Genomic DNA, 6,000 nt, shown 5'->3' with positions numbered 1-6,000 from the left:
TTGTGATTAAAAATTCGTTATTTACTTCAATGTACTGAATTAGTACACCTTATCCGACAGATGTGCTGTGTGGCTACGGCACTAAAGAATTTAGCCACCCCCTCTCTTCCCGTGGGTGTCGTAAGAGGCGACTAAGGGAGAACAAGGTTCCACAACCACCTTGGAACTTAAGAAGCCGACCGATGGCGGGATAGCCATCCAACTGCTGGCTTTGAAATACACAGGCCGAAGACGGGCAGCAGCGTCTTCGGTGCGACAAAGCCAGTACTGCGGTCACCAACCCGCCTGCCCAGCGTGGTGACTATGGGCAAAACACATGAGTTCACGTTATTTTTGGCGTAAACTTGTGGAGGCCTATGTCCAGCAGTGGACTGTTTAGGCTGTAATGATGATGATGATGATGATGATGATCCGACAGATAAGTTATTGATAGGTTTATCAGGTACTTCATATTATAAGAAATGAAATTTCAATAGTAATGATCATTTTAGATGGTTTTATTGTAATCTATATCTATCAGTATATTATGTATAAAAATTACGCGGTAATATAAAGCTAACATACTTTTTGGTTACACTTGACATCTAAAAAAATAGTTCATTAAATTTTTATGTATAATTCATTTTTAAGTGGCTCGCCAGTCTCATTTATACTCAAATGATTAGTAATTTATTAATTAGTTTAAATCCGCCAACCGCCAGCCGACCTCGCAAGTTCATACCGCCATATTTTTTTAATGTTGCAACAAAAATTTTGCAGTTATTAATCGAAATTAAATAAAGCCTATATTTTAAGTTGAACAGTATTTTATATCTGTGCAAGATTTCATTAAAATTGGCTTAGTAATTACGGAGATTAGCCCGGACAGACATCGTGATACGATATTTTTCTTTATATAGAAGATGTAATTCTAAAAATAAAAAGTTTTATTATAAACTAAAAAGGTCCTTTCGTTTTTTTTTTGTCCTACAAATGGAAATCCTAGCTCTTAATGACGGATAAAGTACTCTTTATTACAAATTGTTTAAAGATTAAAAAAACGGCTACGATTATTTTCTAATACACATACACAAATACAAGCACATAATATGTAGTTATGTAAGTTTATCTATATATTTACATATTTAAGTATACATGTGATCTACCTTGATTTTTTTTAGCTAACCATAACCTAGCTTTTGTTCTGTGAAACAAAATAACAGGTAAGCGTTCCCAAAAAAAATTAAAGTAAAACCATGGATTAATCCAGAACTTGGGCGTTTTTATTTTACGCGGCATACCGTGTATTGTTCGGTATTACTGGGTATTAACACAATATTTTTTCCTTTTCTTTACTAAATTTTTATATATTATCGAACGGCGAACGCTAATCTCCTGTAACCTTCTAAGGGAACAAAGTTTAATGATGGTTGACCTCCCCTAAAAATCTTTATATTCAATGATTAATGGTCCAACGCGCGACCTCGTCTAATTTTTATATGTTTTTTTTTTAAACATTTTATACAAAAACTTTGTGTATATGTAACTATGTCAAGTATAAGGCCTAGTACAGAATATCTAAATAAAAAATATTTAAGTATTTTAAAAATATATAATTATGTTGTTACAGATATCGAGGTCTCATTGTAAACGGGGTGTAATGTCGCAAAATGGTTGCCTCTAATTTATGGTAAGTCTTAAATTATGTTTGATATATCTCCGCCCCTGTATGTATAAGTTCTAATACACTTTATATGATGATGAATGTACCTTTAATTTCTTTGAATATGGATAGTGATATGTTTACTCACACGTGTAGACGGATATGACGACCGCTCTGGTGTAATGGTGCGTATGCCGTATTTGCGTCGCCTAAACATCGACGGTCGCGGGTTCGATTCCCGCTCGGAGTGGATATTTGTGTTTATAAAAATGTTTATTCCCGATCTCGGTGGGTCCCGGTTGTTATCATGATCGTTATTCATAAGTAGCGAATATATCCGGCAAACCGCATTGAAGCAGCGTGGTAGATTAAGCTCTGATTCTTCCCCTACACGGGGGCAGAGGCCTATACCCAGCTGTGGGATATTACAGGCTGAAGCGTATAGATAGATATACTTTCATACATCTAATTGTATGTTCTCTATATTGAGTATTGGTATGCCAATAAGAGAAATGGTCACTACACAACGCTTTTGTAAGGCAGGCAGGCGATAAAACAGCGTTATCGCTTAATATTTGTTTCTTACCAAAATTATTGAACAGAATGAAGATATAAATTTATTTTTAAGGTTTTTGTCGGATGTTACCGAGTTAACTGAGTTAGGGCACAGCAGGTAATTTCCTGCTCAACCTTACAGAAGATCACAGCTAATAATACTGCTTTTAGGCAGTGTTGTGTTCTTGTTGGCGAGTAGGGTGATCAGAACCCCTGGGGGAATTGGGCATGGGCTCGGCAACGCTAAGAAGATATATTCATTACGCTTATCTACAAACTAGAAACGCAAGGAATAGATTAATTTACGTTGTCTCTTATACAGGAAGGTGGCCTTTTCCCAGCTATGAGATTTTACGAGCTAGTTCAATCCAGTTACAATACTTTTAATAGGATCAAGTGAACAAAGTGACGTGAGAAACCGACCGCTTTGCCTAGTTATTGTAAATCACTCTAAAAAACTTTTCTAGAAACGTCTACTAACTACATGTTTGTATGAATACGCACGTATCACTACATAGTATAAAACTAAGTCGCTTCCCGCTGTCTGTCTCTATGTATGCTTAGATCTTTAAAAATACGCAACGGATTTTGATGCGGTTTATTTTAATAGATAGAGTGATTCAAGAGGAGGGTTTATACGTATAATACATGCATAATATGGTAGATATACACGGTTAATTTTAGAAGTTTTTAACGTGTCTTTTGTTGTTAGTATTAGCATTTTTGATAGTAGTAGCATTGCACGGGCGGACGAAGCCGGGGCTGGTTGCTAATATAAAATATATCGTTTATTACATTTATACGAAAAATGTTTACTAATATATTCGCACCTGAAGGAATAACACAAATGGGTGCACTCAAAATAGTTCAAATTACAACATAATCGGCTGAGTGTGTCCACTTTTTTAACCCGGTGCATCGAGGACGAGTTTTACATCACGTATTAATATTATAAAGTTGAAAAGTTTGTTTCTTGAATTAAAAAATTTATGTTAGTACTCTTTGTGTTAGATCCATTTCTCGATGAAGGCTATCGATAGATCAGGGACGCCAAAAATACGGCCCGCGGACTGTATCCGGCCCCCGGGCCGTATCAATACAGCCCTCGATGACTTCACTCGATTCCTCTACGGAAGTTTTAAAATGAACACCGTATTTTTTTTATTTTTTTTGTTTTTGGCTCGCCTACACATTCTAAATTTAATATGTGGCCCTCTGCAAAATTGATTTGACACCCCTGCTAATATTTTAGTACCTTTTTTCTCAAATGGTCACAGCTAGTTGTATTATATAATAAGGGAAAAATAATAAATACTTTTACCTTCTAAGTCTCATGAATAGGCGGAAGCTCGTAATAAGCTATCCAAGGTTCATATTTAGTCCAGAGGGCGGACATGTCTGACACGAAACGAATACAAGGAACGTGATCTTGGAAAGGTCAACGCGTTTGTGTATCTTGTTAGTATTGGATTGAATGTCTACGAAAGGGCCGGTTGCTATCTTCTTTTACCATTTATATTTAAGTACACTTAAATAAATCATTATAATCTATACAAATAAATAAAATTGGAGTGTCTGTTTGTAATATTAAGATAACTGCTTTTTACTAAATGCATATGAATGTATACAGGGTACATATACCAAAATTTTCTTCTTTCACGTCACTGGCAGATAGCTGATGTAATAAGTAGTAACTTAGGCTACTTTTATTGTAGAAATTTATTTATTTTAATACTCTGCGAACTGAACAATAATTTTTTCATAAATTCCAGGCGGACAAAGTCGCGGGCACAGATAGTCTACTTAAATGTTATAACGGTGAAAGATTCCATTTTAGTTTGTTTGTAAAAGATAAATTCAATAACTGTTTTTGCTCGCAAACGAAAAAAAAACTGACTTTAATTAAATCGACAAGTGGTGCAACGTATAGTTAGATGAAAAAGTAATAGTTAAATGGGACCACATTACAAACACCCCTTTTCGATTAACAAAAATAAAATCATCGGAAGCAGTTCACACAATAAAAAGTTCTGAGGTAGCGTACATAAAAGAATACAGCCGAATTGAGAACCTCCTTTTTTGGAAGTCGGTTAAAAATACAGAGTCATTGGACTCCGTATTATTAATATACATATTCTGTTACGAAGATATTGATCTTCGTAACAGAATATGCGATAAACACACGAATGCGATAGACAGTGCAAATACGCTTTGTTGTGGGAAAACATACGCGAGGTATGTAAAGAAAATCCGATAACTAAAGGAAAACTGTTTATTTCCAATAGCTCTATGTAAACGATACATTGAATATAGGTATTTAATACTAGCTGTGCCCAAGACTTCGTCCCCGTGGAATAGTGACGTTGAACAGCATTTTTTTGATACATCTTTTGGTTTATTTTGAATTACAAACACCGTCGTTTGGGTATTTACATGTTCAACGTGATACTTTAACTTGGCATAACTTTTTTATTTTTGAACCGATTGACATGAAACAAACACTAAATGTTAAGCAAAGCTTACCATAATATATTTAAGAAAACTACATACAAATCTGATAAGCTGTTTTTGACATTAGCGTGCACAAACGCACAGACAAAAATTCTAACAATCATTGTTTTAGGTGCTATTTGCATTGATAAAAGTACCAATGTATTTTTCGTATACAGACAACGATCCGTTACATTTTTATTATATGTATTGATAGATTAAAATAAAACCATAACAAAGGCCGACTCGTAATGATTGTTCGTAGTACAGCTACGACAGTTCGTAGTAGTCACGACTATTCCTAATTTGTAGTCTACATGGAAGATAGTAGATTAAATGTTAAGTTGTATGATTTTTTTATATACAACTAAGTCGGCAAACAATCGTACGGCTCACCTGGTGGTAACCGATTACAGTAGCCTGTAAACGCCTGCAACACCAGAAGCACAGCAAGCACCCTACCCGCTATCCTCCCAGAAGCTTGGGTCACCTTACTCACTACAGGAACAGAATACGGCTTGAAAGCAGTGTTATTTAGCTGTGATCTTCTGTAAGGTCGAGGTACATCCCCAGTCGGGCTGCTCCAGATTTTGAGCAGGATATTAGCCATACGTAGCGAACGAGCAGAATATTTACCGAAAGCAGATACACAGCTAATGTGTTTGGTAATGTATCTTCACGAAATGAACAATAATTCGAAAGTAAAAAATTATATAATTTTATTGAATTTAAACAGAACACTAAATGGAAATATTTACAATTTTATGTTACAATAGAATACCACACATATGTATTAAACTTTCACGTTTCATCCAAAGAAATCAGAAGCTCACCGAGGTACTAAATTTCATCCGTCAATCCTTATGCGTATTGTATCAATATAACAATTTATTAAGTCTATATGAAATAAACTATTACGAGTCGGTACCTTCCTAAAAACATCAAGTACAATAAATGGAAACATTATAAATAGTTTATATAATATTTTCTGTTTGGCCTAAAGGTTGACTGGGAGAGAATGCCACTAGGCATTAAGTCCGCCTTTTGTTACAACTGTTTATATTGTTGGACAATAAAGTATTAAAATAAAAAAATAAATAAATATATATACAATTAAATCGAGATATAATATAACTCAAACATCCTAAATAAATATAATTTATTTCAAAAACGTAAAAAGACGTCGACATGTAGGTATGTAAATCTTTACTTAGGATCGGTAGCGTGTATTCTGAAAAGTCAACCCACGGTCGAGCAATCCGCCATTCCGCAGTATAGTTACGTAGTGACACCGTAGTGGATTCAGTTACAAT

This window comes from Melitaea cinxia, chromosome 15 (genome assembly GCF_905220565.1).
Source record: "Melitaea cinxia chromosome 15, ilMelCinx1.1, whole genome shotgun sequence".
Classification (NCBI taxonomy): Eukaryota; Metazoa; Arthropoda; class Insecta; order Lepidoptera; family Nymphalidae; genus Melitaea; species Melitaea cinxia.
This window is presented reverse-complemented; position numbering follows the sequence as displayed.